At 42.2% G+C, this 15,744-nt stretch overlaps 1 protein-coding gene across 1 annotated transcript in view; it reads right to left on the bottom strand.

The window, feature by feature from the left end:
• Positions 1 to 15,744, bottom strand: part of LOC135708203 (mucin-2) — a 199,455-nt gene that overhangs the window by 19,510 nt on the left and 164,201 nt on the right. The window lies entirely within an intron of this gene.

The raw sequence follows: 15,744 nt of genomic DNA, 5'->3' as shown, positions 1-15,744 counted from the left end.
AACAGAACGGATCTGTGTCTCATTTTGGCAAATCACTCACAAGACGAGACATGAGACAAGATACAACATTTATCGATCTTAATACGTTACTAGTATATCACCCAGTGACTCAAAGAGATATTGCACGAAGTTCAGATTATTTTTTTGATTAACTTGTCGTGGTCGTACTATTAGATTCTTTAAATATTCACTTGATAGTGGGGCAAGTAACACACGACCCATTTCTCGAGTTTCTCCTCCCTACACTGAGATCAGGCGCATGTGGCCATTATAAATATTCATTCCTTTAATTAACGTCGGTCTCTGTTCCGCAATCTAGTGCCAATCACCGACGGACATCAATTGCCATCCATTGACGGCAATCGAATGTGCAGGAAGGCAGCTTCCACACCTGCGTAGGATATGGCATCCATTCAACACACATGGGCCGGGAACAACGGCTTTACTTCCCTTACCCCCTTCCGAAGGAAGACGTGACCAGAGATTTTTATGCCTCAGAAAAATCCCACCGACCTCGGCTGGGATTGAACCCAGACCCATTGGGGTGTTAGAAAGCAGTCACGCTTACCACTACACCACCAGCGCCGGCTATTTTAAATATACTTCTGGATCATTTTATTGTACCACACTTGAAGTTCTTGACTCTTTTTTAAACCGCCTTCCTTTCGATTGGTTGACCATGAAATCAAAACCTGGAAACCACACCACGTACCTTCCCTTCTCGCTTCTTAAAACTGTGACTGCTTAAGTTTGCTGCCGTCCATATACTACGTGAACAACTTATTTACATATTTCGTCAAGCAAAGTAGACTACATACAATGTTTACAATGTTTTGCTTACACGCTTTGCATTATTTCTATTTCCTATTAGTCGAGTTTTTTTTTGGAAATAGTGATGTCAATTTCCTCGCAATTTATGTTATACAGGCACATTCTTCGATTGATGTAATTTGTACTGCAAGTGTTTTCATAGAATAAATTGTTGTTGACATTGTTCGGGAGTAACCTCACCATACCCTAGCTACGCCACTGTCGTTTGTACAGAAACTCTCTCAAACTCTCACCACGTAGAATCGGACCATCTCTCCTCTTGTACGGACGCTACCACGGAACCGATAACAGATTGGATAATATTAGGTAGCGATAACAATCGGGACTAATGACGTCACTGCGGTGATCGTCTAGCAGTGTAGGAATCGACAATTCAAGCTGAATATTGCATAAGGTCCTAAGTAACATTGACAGATTCTCTTCATCGACTTTCTCTTTGCATTCTCACGGCCATGTTAAGACATTTCCAGCTATTTTCAGCACACAGATCGATGAAAGAAGCTATGATATATCTACTAAAATGAAAAACATGACAAGAAACGGTTCTATACCCAAATTATTAACGAAGGAGAAAGTTTAAGAAGAGAATCGATCAATGTTACTTAGAACCTAATGCAATGTTCAGCTTGAATTATAATATAATAATAGCCAGTCGGCTCTGACTCTCAAAGAAGGATGGATAGAGCAGAGCCACAAGGATTTAATATGTTATGTGTGTTGTGTAATGAACCTTGTAAATATGTAAAGTGTTGTAAATAAATTGTATGTTAATAGTATGAGCTTGACATTGAAATATATTTGATGTGTGATTGAATGGACGAATGTGCTGTTTTGTAAAGAATGTGGATGGAAGGAACCTCAAAAAGAAAACAATCGAAGTGCCTACATCCGCCGCTCTTATAAAGACGCCCAAGAAGGTCCCACCCCAAGAACGGCAGTGCTTTTCATTGCCCCCCTAAACGGTGTTTGAAAGGGTCCAGTAGCCCAACAGACATGAAAATTGCCATTTCATCAATTCTGAACACACCTTCGTCGAACACCTGCACAGCTGTAGAAGCCGCCACCAGAGAACATCTCGAATTCCTAAGATGAGTGACACGGAAGTAGACCGCACAACCGTAATACTCCTGACTGGCGTCAACAAAGACGTGTGCTTCTAATGTTTCGTGACCACGCACAGCCAGAGCGCAACGTATCTTGCAGTAAACCTTTACCATGAATGGTATACGGTGACAGTAGCCCCAGAGGATCGAAGAGGTTCATAATGCAGCTTAGGATCATCCGCTTGGTGGGTCGGTTAGTGGATGTCATGTACAGCATCAAGTCACTACGCATTACCGTCGAAAAAGTGAATACATCGTTGCTTGGTCGCCAGATGATCCCCAGTACTCGTTCGCTTCCGTCGTTCTTGCCGCTGTTCAGGGACACTCCTTCCTTGGTGATCGACTCTCCCGTAGCTTCGAGAAACATAGTTGAGTTTGAAACCCAATTCCGAATTTCGAACCCGGCTTGGCTATGAATGTATCGGACTTGCTGTGCTCTTTCGATAGCTTCTTCCGTTGTATTCGTGCAGTCGAGGTAATCGTCCACATAGTGTTTTCGAACATCCGGAAATCGATCATGGTAATAAGAAGCATTCAGATTTTTTATGTACTGCGCCGATGCCGGAGAACACGCTGATCCAAAAATGGCCACGTCCATCATGTACACTTCGGGCTTACTCCACGGGTTCAAGAAACGTAGCACATTGTTATCTGGAATTGGTGGTACATTGGTGGAATTGGTGGCTCGCGAATTTGCTGAATCACTGCATCTAGAGCTGCAAGCATATCAGGTCCCACCAGAAGCATCGAATTTAACGAAATGCCATCCACCTGCGCCGCTGCGTCGACAACCAATCGAATGTTTTCTGGTTTGTTTGGGATCACGGCCACACGGAGTGGTAAGTACCACACCTTCATGGAATCCGCTCTTGCAAGTCCGTTCGGAGTTGCTTTATGCGCGTAGATTTTTGTTAGGTATTCTTCGATTTTCAGCTTCACCTTTTCGTAGAGATCTGGATCCTTCAAGAGACGCCGCTCCAGTCCCAAAAGACGTTTGTATGCCATAACATAACTGTCTACGTACGTCATCTGACTTCCACAGAAGACCAGTTTCGTAATGGCCGCCGACATTCACCGTAGTAGACTCCAGCAGTTGACGGGCTCTTTGATCCTCAGCTGCAGAGTTGCGACCTATCACAATCACGATCGCCAAACAGCTGATGGTAGTAACGCTTTGTACATTCCTATCAATGTGCTCGTCGAAGCTCTCTCCATGACCATCCATCAAGTTGACGAAAGAAGTAAAAAGCAACTGGTGAATGTCGTCTTCTGTTGTGATCCATCACCGATCTGGTCATTCCCGACAATCACGAAACTCATCTGTGCTCGTTTTGAAGCAGTTGCTGCTTTGCTCGCTTATGTGAGTGTGTTGGTGAGTGAGCCCAACAGCTTCCGTTTCATGTTGCTTGCTTTGTTTGTAACTCACACAGTCGCGCCTGCCGAGACGAACTTGGAGTGCGTAGGCATTGTTTTCATTTTCTTCTGTCGTTTCGCTTTTTCTCATGATCGTACTGCGGAAGTCTTCACTGTTTTCGTTGTGCTTTTCTTCATCAGCAGCGAGTGTAACGTTTTGCTTGTGAGCAGCGACATTACTGGTGATTGTTGTTTGCCATGGCTCTAACTCTCACTGCGTGACAAAACGATCTGTCAGCGATAGTCGGTTGATGCGAAGAGGAGTGTCATGATATTTTGCATCACTGCTCAGCTGATTCGGGTAACTTGCTAACCGTGGTCCGTGGTTCCTGACTCATAATAAACTCCCGCATGTTTTCATGCAATTCCGGGTTAGTATATCCGCCATGGTAGCCTACAAATCCCGATGATGATCCACTTTCTCTCGGCCCGTAGATCGTCCAACCCAAATGTGATCGAACAGCGATTGGCTCATTAGCATTCCCGACTCTTGACCCTAACGGCGCGAACAAGAACGCATTGTTTAGCCCGATCAAGATTTTTGGTTCTTTTCCGATGTGATTTGCTGCATATAATCCACGCAAATGTTGGTACCGATTGGGAATTTCCATGAGATCGGCTCGCTGTTTTGGCAGGTATAGTTTCTAAAAGGTATGCGCATCCTTTAAATTCAGACGATTGCCCGCTTTACTTGCTACCTGGAATAATACACACTCTGACGATGATTCTCGGCGTACGGTATTGCCCGTCAATAGTTGTGGGTTTTCACGTCTTTCCAGCGAGCGTATAATACTTTCTTCAACTAGAGTCATAGAGGATCCTTCGTCGAGATAAGCTACTGTAGAGATCGATCGTTGTTCACTATACAATGTTACAGGAACGATTCTGAAAATCACCGGTAGCTGCCCATCTAAGTGCGTATGTAGCTGTCCTTGTCCGACTGGAGGACCAGTAGCAACCTCTCGATGTACCAACGCACGGTGATGTTGACGACAATTTCTAATCCAACAACAAGCAACACAATAGTTGGGTAAAGAAGAATTTCATTATAACACACCATCGACTAAAAATGCTTTTGGCAACGTGGGGCTTTAGGTAGTGATGAAACGTCGCTAGAACTATTCCACAGCCGCATACAGTACTGAGCAAAGGCGGGCGAACACTTTTTGCCTGTAGATTTGATGACTTACTTCAAATCTCCGCGTGCATGTGCGTTTGACATTGTACTGTCACATTAATGGCTTTTCGCTCATTTTAAAATTCTGTTCAATTTTCATACTGCCGTACTCTAACGGAACTATCTACCTACCATCTTCTAAGATCATTCTCTAGCAAATAAATTATCGCACTAAAGCTTCATGTTAGATAGCATTTCCAACCCACTCTGAAAATTTCTAATGTTGCACGTGATCTTAAATCGACACCAGCCGGAATACTAATTCAAGCATCGCTCGCATAGTTTCCATCGTTCCATCATTTTCACCCGCTCTCCCAGACTCAGTCGACGAAATTCTTCACAACTCCTTATACGATGCCCAGCTGTTTTACAAATACGACACGGGCTTAGTGGCGGTGTTGGTGCACTCGCAGAGTCTCCACTATGCGCATGAATGAAACCCTTGTCCTTCATCTTCATCTTAGCGGCACCGTTTCGTTGCAGCCGGAATCCCGTCAACCAGCTCTTGGATCAAAACGGGATTCACCAAACGATTGTGCAACTCAGCTGCCTCCAGTCTCGATAGCTTTGGATCTGGAACATCGTCCGAAGACTCGATCTTCGATTCCTCTTCAATAAAACAGCAAAAAAGGTTATCTTCCATTTAATTCCACTTCTGTCATGGATACCAAAATTAATTAAGTGGAATTAAATGGAAGATAACCTTTTTTGCTGTTTTATTTAGCATTCCGATAACAACCCAATTTCATTACTTCATTATGATGGCTACCAAGCCTTTGGGGATTTTCCTTATTAGAGAGTTGTATAGATTTTTCTCCTTTAGCTTACTTAAATCTTTGGTTTTTATTAGTTAGGTAGGTTCCGATTCAACACATTGTAGTTTCATTTTTATACCTATGATCTTGACTTTTTTACCTAGGGGATGAGTACTTAAGGGGGTTAGATTTTGATAAGTTCTTTAGTGGGAATGACACTGATGAAGACTGCACATTGTAGTCGAAATACGTATCTGTCATGGATACCAAAATTAATTAAGTGGAATTAAATGGAAGATAAAATTTTTTGCTGTTTTATTTAGCATTCCGATTTCATTACTTAAAAAAAAGTAATTAATTGATCTAGCTGGTTACTAGTCATTTGTGCACTTTCGACATCAGTATCCACAACGTGGTCAACGGAATGTAGTTCGCCTTTGAGATTTTGAAATTGTGTCCGTAGCCTGTGTGCCTGCTGGAATATAAACTGCGCTTCTTCCTTAATGATCTTTCCTGTTCCAGTTTCCTTTCCTGCAATTTCGCCTCCCATTCCATCCGCTTCTCCTTTAGCGCCCTTTCATGTTCCAAATGCTTCTCTTTTCGCAAAATTTCTTCCTCTAATCGTTGAAATTCCGCTTGCCTTTGGGACTCACTGATCCTAGAGCTCCGCGGATTTGACGTAGGACTACGTCTGTGATTTCTATCTCACCGATGAACACTTTGTGAAACCCGAAAATGGAACATGTAACGAAATTATGAAAGATTTTGAACGGTAATAACTCAGCTGCCCCTGGACCAATTTCAATAATTTTATCACCAATCAATCAGACATATATCTACACATTTTTTTTTTCCTTTGGTTTGTTTTTTCCGTCGATCTTGTTTTCCGTGCTGAGCACCAATGCTACCGACGTGCCAGGAAGGCAGCTCCCACACCTGGACCCTACCTATCGACCCATCAACTCATGAACCGGGGACCAACGGCTTTACTTCCCATCCGAAGGAAGGCGTGATCAGAGATGTTATGCCTCAGAACATCCCGGCGGCGCCGACTGGGATTGAACCCAGGCCTACTGGGGTGAGAAGTAATCACGCTTACCACTACACCACCGGCGCCGTTATCTACACATCTGTTAAATTTAAGACTTTATCATTTTTCAAAATGTCACTTTTGAAAATAGCTCGAAAGTGCAACTGTTGCTATGATAATTTGAATCATCGCCGATTGCCCGCGAAAAGTGATTTCCCTAGCATAGATTTCAAAGTTGAATTCCATCCGATCTCACCAAACGATGTTTAGTCGATCACCGCGTGGTGGTGTTCTCCGGTACATAACGAAAGACTGCCTGCAAGCAGCGAGCTGCAGCCCATCTAAGAAGGAGGAAGAAGCCGTACCGCTATTGATCGGAATCGGTAGCTCTTCGTGAGTCGTTGTGGGCCACCTATGTCAAACGAGTCATACTACTTAAAGAGTATAAACAGAAAGAACCCCGCACAAATTCCTTTTGCTACACCAAACACAAGGTCCTGCTGCAGTTAACAAATAAGAATTATTATTTAAGACCACGTAGTTCTGCGTCACCATTGCGTCCCTTGTAGTTTTTTTTTTTCAAAAAAAACACGTGAAACTGTCTATAAATTAATTTTTGGTCGTAACGTAAACATGTAACTGGAAGGTCTATTTAAGCCTAGAATTCTTTCTTATATCACAGATCCAAATGCTTTCGAAAAAATCGTGGAACTCTAGGATCAGTTTCATGGGTTTACCATTTTCAAGGATGTTCCAGATCTTCCGGAGGACGATCTCATGACGTTCTAGGTACATGTTTATGTTACGGCCAAAAATTATTTTATATCTGATAGTTCCAAGTATTTTCGAAATACCCGCAGCGCTCTTGTATCAGTTTCATACATTGACAGCTTTTACAAATGTTCCGGATCTTTCGGAGGACGTTACGATGGCCATCTGAGTCCATGTTTATGTCACGACCCAAAATTCTTTCTTATATCACAGTTCTCAATGTTTAAAAAAAAACCGCGGAGTTCTAAGATCAGTTTTGTGTCTTGTCCACTTTTACGGGGCGTGTAACGACTCTTTTCTCCTTTAAAAATAGTAGGCAACCCTTTTTAAATGGTTTAACAATCTACAGACCCTATGCAATTTAGAGGTAGGGGAAATGCAGGTAATGTCGGCCTAAGGTCCCCAAATTGGGCCAATACATAAATTCAGCAATCGACTAAATTTTCCATAGCAACCAAAAATATCCATTTGTAACGACCCAATGACGCGTTCATCTAGATAAAATGGATAAATAGGAGATTTTTAGCGATGGGCCCAATCTTAGATCCATAGGCCAACATTAGAGACATTTCCCCTACCACAATTTTTGAAATTCATCAAGAAATGGCTATGTTATGTCATTGCAAACTTGCTGTTACCGTAAAACGGGGTGTCTTTGATAATGCGGGTTTCTTTGATAGTAAAATATAATGATTAAATTTACACTCTGCAGTACTCCTGAATTAGCCACATTGGTTCCATTTTGTAGCTTAGGGTATTACCTTGCTATCGTATAGGTTTTCGAAAATTTGGGTAAAAGTAGTTTAGAGTGTATTGTTTGCATTGTATTTTTATTGCTGTCAGTTTTTCAAAAGTTGGAAAAAATTGCGCCACCCGAAAAGCAACGTCGCGAATTGGTTTTGCGCAAGCACCTAGAAAATCCTCAACTCTCTTATCGGGACATCATACAACAACTCGGCATCGTGCAGTCAACGGTGACTCGCGTAATTAACCGTTACTACGAAACTCTGAGCATTGAACGGAAGGAGAAATGCGGTCAGAATGGATGTTCTATTAGTGATCAGGATCACAAGCGTGTCGCGAAAGCATTCAAGCGGAATCCCAATGCTTCGGTCAGGGATGTGGCCAAAAAGTTGAATCTGTCCAAGTCTTTCGTTCAGAGAGCCAAGGACCGGGAGGGACTGCATACGTACAAATCGCAGAAGGCTCCAAATCGTGACGAACGTCAAAATACGGTGGGAGAGTCACGGGCCCGGAAACTGTACACCCAGATGCTGACGAAGCCTCATTGTCTCATCGTGGATGATGAGACTTACGTCAAGGTGGACTTCCGACAGCTTCCGGGGCTACTGTTCTTCACCGCCCAGCACAAGTTTGATGTTCCGGAGGAAAAAAGGAAACAGAAACTTTCAAAGTTTGCCAAGAAATACATAATTTGGCAAGCGATCTGCTCATGTGGCAAACGGAGTGCGCCGTTCGTGACTACCGGGACTGTAAACGGGTAGATCTACCTCAAAGAGTGTCTACAGAAGCGTTTGCTTCCTCTGTTGAAGCAACTACGATGTGCTGACCGGATTTAGCTTCGTACCACTATTCAAATGTTGTCCTGGAGTGATACGAAGCCATGGGCAAAAATGGGTCCAAAATTACCCAAAATTCAATATCTCAACAGCACGCTGAATTCCGGCCATGAAAAACGACTTTTTCGAAGAGAAATCGTCCGGGGAATAAGTAGGGTAAAATGGTCCAAAACACATACCTACAAGGCTCTCCGGTCTATAAGACCACGTGCAATCAATTCCCCGGACGATTTCCCTTGGGAAAAATTGTTTTTCATGGCCGGAATTCAGCGTGCTGTTGAGATATTGAATTTTGGGTAATTTTGAACCCATTTTTGCCCATAGTGCAGCGGGGTCACTTTCGTATCCAAGGACATGAACCCCCCAACGTACCGGAACCAAGGCCCATTGAACAATACTGGGCTATTACGAGGCAGGCACTACGGAAGCATCCCAAGGGGGTCGAATCTGAGGAAGACATGAAGAAACAGTGGGTTTCCGTAGGGAAGACGCTGCAGCCAGATGTTGTACAGAACCTTATGAGTGGAGTTAAGCGTAAGCAGGCTTCCAGTGCGCGCGCTACCGTATGCGAGACGCAATACGAATAGTCTCATAGTCATAGCAGTCTCATGCGCAAGAGATTTGTAGCACTCTGTTTCTCTATCTCTTCAGTTTTGTCGCATCTCACATTCTCATACTGTCAGTGTGTCGCACTGTTTTGTAAGCACAGCACATTTCCGGATGTATGCGTTTCATGAGAACGAGTATCATGCGACGTCGCGTGAGCCGAAGCTCATGCGCTTTTCGCAATGAGACGTCGCTAAGCGACGTTTCAATGCGACATCGAAATAACAAACTCAACTGGAAGACCAACTCGTGTTCTTGATGTGGGAAAAGTGTTGTTTTGTTTTGAAAACGATGGAAAGCGACCTAGCTACTACACTCTTATCGAACATGGAGAAGAGGTGTCAGATGGCTATGACCAACAAAGATTAACTTGAAAAATAGCCCATTCATAACGAACGAAGGAAGAGATGTGGCTTTAGTAAGCGAAACGTACAATCAAGTTGTAGTTTATTTCCTCGATAATATGCTTTTTTGTCAATGTCACCGAGGGTCCACAGTACTAACACTAGGACTTTTTGGAAATCTTTTGTCGCAAATTGATTGTTTCAATTCAGCATCATGGTGACTACAGTGTTCACTCGGCTGTCGACAAAAGCAGGCCACTCTCGATGTGTGCTACGCGATCGTCTGTTTTCTCGGCAGCAACCATTGTGTGGTCCTCCTCATTGTTCTTCATCAGCAGTTCTTTCGGTCGATGCGTCGTCGACTTTGGAAAGCAACCGTTTCGTGATGAGTGTGTGAGTGCTGACCACGTTTTGCGTCCATTGCTGCAATGGACGCGCTCTGACCCTCGTTGGCGTACAACAATTTGCCATACAATGAAACCACTGGAAGCGGCTCCAGTTCTGATGGAGGAGGCTTTTTGGATAGCGGAAGATAAAGTGTTTATTGTGTTGTACCTTTTGACTATAGTTTTAAGATGTATTGTATAGTGACCAAGAATCCTCGGCTCTGTAAAGTTAATTCGGCTGAGCCTTATCAAATAAATTGATGAACAAAAAAAAAAAAAAATCATGGTGACTGATATGAACTATCCGGTGAGCACTTACACATCTGAAGAATTCAGTTGCTGCCGTAGTAAGTTTGTTGATTGACAAGTATTCAATACAATTCCTGAAGCAAGAAGCTTAGCAACAATCCGCAGTACAGATATGACACAACTTTTTCCTAAATTTATTACATTAACCTTAATCCAGCATTTCGTACCTACGTACACTGAGGTGCTAAGTTGATCGGACAAAGGTCGTTTCTATACAAACTAGCCAAGTTTAACATGTTGTAAATGTGTTCTGTTATGATTAATTGAGCTGAAATTTTGACGCAAAACTACAAATATTTTGAACTTCACGTGTACCAAAGTTTTTGAAGCACCTGCTGGAAGGTGACAATTAAATTAAAATGTGTGCATAGCTGATCGGACAAAGGACAATGGAAAAGCAAGTTTTGAGTCAAAATTTCAACTCAATTGATCATAACAGAACAAATTTACAACATGTTAAACTTGGTTAATTTTTAAGTGTAGACTTGTGTGTATGTAATAAGAAGTCACCACCAACGTTTTTGCAGCAAAGTACTCTTCTGCGTTGAAAATAATCCCTTAAAATAGTGTTCACTCAAGCCAGACAAAATACAAATATTAATCTTCAGAGTTTTATCATTACTAACGTGTTGATATGATCGGTCAAGTCAGACCGAACTGTGATTTTTTTTTTTGATTTCGAGAAAAACGAATTTAAAGTTGGTTGTTCAATATTGTGTCTTATGTAATGGGACAAATTATTTGTCCGTTGCACTCTAATTTTTCAAATCTGGCTGAGGAAGTGAAATGTAGCTGAGGGAATTCTTGATCTTATGATATCATTAACTCATTTTTTGTTTTTATTTTGCTACTTAGTCACTTCTGACTTAACGCCGACTATATGATCTTGTATAGTAAAATGTAGTGCTATTTTACATTCAAAATCGTCCATTTATATTTTTACTGTTCTGAGTAAAAGTATTCTGATGGATTCTGAGTCTAATTTGGTGCAAATGCGCAATAACTTGTTTATTTTTCCACCAAATGGGCTGAAAGCTTCAGAGGCTTCCAAAAAATATTTTTTAGAAGACTTCCGCATAAGGACTTGTTGAAGGACACATAGTTCCACAGATATTCCGGCATTATTTGGGGTGCTAACATGCTAACGGTATCCCAACCCCAACTACCGTATGGTTGCCATCCACCGCTCACGTAGTCTTCCTTTACCTTCCTTTAGCATCCTTTCGACAAGCAATTGCGTCTTCCTAGGATCATGAGTGGTGATCTTACGGTGATTCCAGTACAACTCTGGAACCATGTGTTGAGTCTGCTTGAATCTATACTAGAAGATATTTCTGGAACCATTTAAAAACTTCACCCCATTTGAAAAGGGCACACAAGTCTTCTGTGAACAACCCAACAAACAATTTGAGCTTTTTTTTTTTTTTTTTTAATCTTTATTTTAGAGATTTTTAGCCTGAGGCTAGTTCATCTCTTAACAATTTGAGCTGATTAAAAGGTGAATAAGCAATTTTTTAGCTGAAGAAGCTTATTTTTGTCTGAATAAGCTCTAATTCGACTGTCAATGTTTGTTGGGAAACCCTTCCATTCCCTTCTCTCGTCACCCGACAACATCACATAAGATGGGACCGCGAGAGCCAAGGCATGCGAAACTGCGCACGGCGATGGCGCCCTGAGAGAGCGCATAGAGATATTGCAATGAAACAGTCGCATGTGATTGAATACATGCGTCGCATTGAGAGAGCAATGCGATGAGACAAAACAAAATTGAAACGCTTGAATTTGTTGAGAGCGTGTAGCTTGTCGCGCGCATCGTTCTGGTCTCGCTTTTGTACAATTAATGTAGCACACCATGTATTTGAGAGTCATGCGACGCTCTGTCTCACAGCTCGCTGTCGCATTTGTGTACGCGTGAGATTTCCGGAAGCCTGAGCGTAAGGAGCGAGCGTACGGTAATGGTATTGAAGTTTAATGAAATAAATATGCCAAAAGCTTACTAATGGGTTATATTTTATTGTCTGAAAGTTTGAAAAGGATAGGTTAACTAGGTAATTTTCTACAGCGTTTTTTTTTCCGCGATGCAATTTGATGTGGGACCCCTTTTAAATCCTCATTTGAAATCACTGTTGGAGCGTGCGAAGAATGTGATTGTGAGAGTTATGTCTGCTTGTCTGTGTTATAGATTTTTTATGGCAGATTGGTTCAAAAATTCACTTCTTACCACGGTCCGGACAATTCAGACATATTTGTCCTTTTTCACTGCCCATTATCACCATCACTTAAAGCACATAGCCTATAGGATTTCCACCAATTTTCCCAAGAAATTTAAAATCCTTGCTGATTGCGTGAAACCCATTTACCGGAAACCGGCGATAACATTTGTTCAACTTTTTGTGCCAAATCCGCAAAGCCAACAAATTGAACCAAAGTAAAAAGATAGGCTTTTAGAAGCGTACAAAAGTCAACAAAAGTAACCATTTGCCCCGACAGAGTAATGTTGACTGTAAGCTTTCAGTTCCCAGTTTTTTTTCCTCCGATTGCCCTGAAAACGTGAAACATTCACGCGAGTTTTTTCCATTCTATTCATGATGCTTTGAGTGCTGAGTTGGAACAGCTGGAAAAATCAGTTCACATGATGCTAAGCTTTGCACTTCGGCATGCTTGATTCAGTTCTCGGTTGTCGCGTAGGGCCGGTGGTGGGAGGGAAGCTTTTCCTGCATCCGGCTGCATCTACTGAAAAACTGCCTGCTCGTCCATCAATCTAATGCAAAAGCTATTAGCGGTATTGGCAAAACCCTGAGTGCCTGTACCTGGCTTTAGCAGTGAATGTACCTGATCTCTTACATGCGCACACGTTTGGGAGATTTTTGTGACGAGTACATGCATATGTTGGTCCTAAATTGTGAGCGGTTAGTTTGGTTTTCAACCGAGAGAGGCTTTCCTAGTGCTGATCTACATGTGTGGTTGTGTGACTAAGGGTGGGTGGCTTGCATGAATTGATTGCAATTGCTGAGCCGGCTCCCATTGCTGCAGTGATCTCCAGCATTTTAGCGCAACCAGCAGTTGTCGGTTGTCGGTGCAAACAGACCCGTTCGCGAGGCGGGTGGCGGTGGAATGAATTGGCAAAAACCACAACACCATTGTAATTGATGGGATTTATTCGATTCGAAATACGACCACCCCGGAAAACCACACAAACACATACACCGGTATTAGTGCGCCCGATTGCAGCGAACCTGATGGTGATTTCCGTGCCGCCAAACCGAGAATATACACTCCAACAGGCACCCACCACCGACTGTCGTACACGCGGGTAGATTAATGCCACCGGTGATGGATCGAGGTAGATTCTGGAGGGACAAAAAACCAATCCAACACGTATTTGTGAGGTGAAGCTTTTGTGAGCTCTGAAATATCAATGAATGATGGAGCACGATAATGGAAGTTATTTTTTTTATCAGCGAAAGTTGATTGCTTCATAAGACAGGACACGTGTGGTTAACGTGTTTCTCTGGTGGGAGTTAGCTCAATTTTCTGGTCGATGGTATTGCTGTACGTTTCTACTATACCAAAATACTGTTGCGTAGAATTTAGTCTCGATTAATTTCAAACTAAAGTTGGCATAATCAACGAAATTGTTTGTAAGCTTGTTTAAGAAATATTTGGATAGGTTTATTATTTTATCAATTCCGATATTCTGTATATCTTGATATTTTGTTCATGTTGGGATCTCGATGGAACTGCTCATTGAAACAAAAATCATTCATAAATAATTCCTGAACTTCCTTTTGCGAAATCACGAAAAAAGTTCCAAGTCTTAGTCCTAAATGTATTTTAAAAACAATCGTCATGATGAATAATTTTATCTAAGTCCTAAAATCATGGAAAGTTTAGTAAACCAGAAATCTTAAAAATAAGAACCCGGATGGAATGAGCTCACGCGGAAGATGTGTTGCATCTGCTACAATGTATTTGACTTCAATGTTTCCCGTTTTAGAAATAAGTGCAATTTCAAGAGTATTCTATGTTAATTTGTCTAGAATAAGTATACTGTCATTGGGGTGTATAAATAAAACTTCCCTAAAGTTCCTACAATTTAAATGATATTCATGAGGATGTTCGGAAGCTGTCAGAACTACCCCGAAGTTCAAGTAACTTCCATTAAGATCAAACGATTTGGATCAATCAACCCTGGAATCTCCGTAAATCATAGAATCCCTGAACTGTCAAAAATTACCGTTTTAGTCCGTAATCAAAATAGCTGTAAAATCTTCGAATCCCATCATATGGTTCTCATTCAACATTAATATCATTCCACATGCTTCACTTCCATACCGAACTGTTACCCACAAAGATCAGCATTCAGGGGAAAACCCATTTGTACACTACCAACTACACTAAACAACGAACCGTATCTAATTCCGAACATCACTTCAGTTTGTGCACAGTGCCACAACTCCTTACAAACCGGAAAACTACTAACCACCGGCATGAGATGCAAACGATCAATGAACGTTGCAAACATATCAGCATGGATCCAGCGAACAGCACCAAGCAACAATTCCCACCCATCGGGAGATAGAGCAAATGTTATCCTTTACACACGCTTGTATCGACGAAGCTCTCGGTCCCGTCGTTAGCCATGTTTTCCCGCTTCGATGGTGGGGAACTCTGTCTTCGACAGCAGGATAACATATTAACGAAAATGTTACTCGCTTCACTGAGCTGATCAATTATACATTACACAGTTTGAATTGCACGATGCCAACGAAGCGCATGCCATCTTCCCATGGATTCACGTCGATTGGAATCGAGTTTGGTGGGGTGGGGGTGGGGTAGCCTTGGTCGGTGCTAATTTAGTGTTTGGAGATGAAGTTTGTGCTAAATCAATTATCTGGAAGTTTGCGCCTTGTGCTTTGTTGTTGTACCTACAGCAACCACCACACACGAGACGGGTTCCGGCGAATTGACTGTTGTGGGTGGTGCATAAAGCTGGGAAAATACTCGCACACAGTGTGTAATTGAAAAACTTTCGCAATTGATGCCTTTTTCCGATGAGAGTACCTAGGGTAAATTTACCTTTTATGAATCCTTTGCTTAGATTCATTAAACTTTTGTATACAATTTGGAGTGATTTATCAGTATTTTTCGTCGGAAGACATCTTTTACAATTCATCTGAGATTGGATACCCGGTGTTAAAAAACCTCTCCCTTGACGGAAAAACGAGGCTACTCGCCCTCTTCAACGACCTATGGCTCACTGACTCGTATCCGGACCTCTGGAAACAAAGCCTGGTAGTGCCCATTCCGAAGAACAACGCGGCGAGTGGAGAAGCCTCCTCCTTTAGGCCGATTGCGCTCACTTGCTGCGCGGCAAAAGTGATGGAGAGAATGGTAAATCGTCGACTTAGGCAGTTCCTGGAGTCTAACAGTCTCCTT

This window comes from Ochlerotatus camptorhynchus, unplaced genomic scaffold, assembly GCF_037179485.1.
Source record: "Ochlerotatus camptorhynchus isolate MF236.1 unplaced genomic scaffold, CSIRO-AGI_Acam_v1.1 ptg000026l, whole genome shotgun sequence".
NCBI classification, from domain to species: Eukaryota; Metazoa; Arthropoda; class Insecta; order Diptera; family Culicidae; genus Ochlerotatus; species Ochlerotatus camptorhynchus.
The sequence above is the reverse complement of the archived record's forward strand: the minus strand, read 5'-3'. Positions and strand labels throughout refer to the sequence as shown.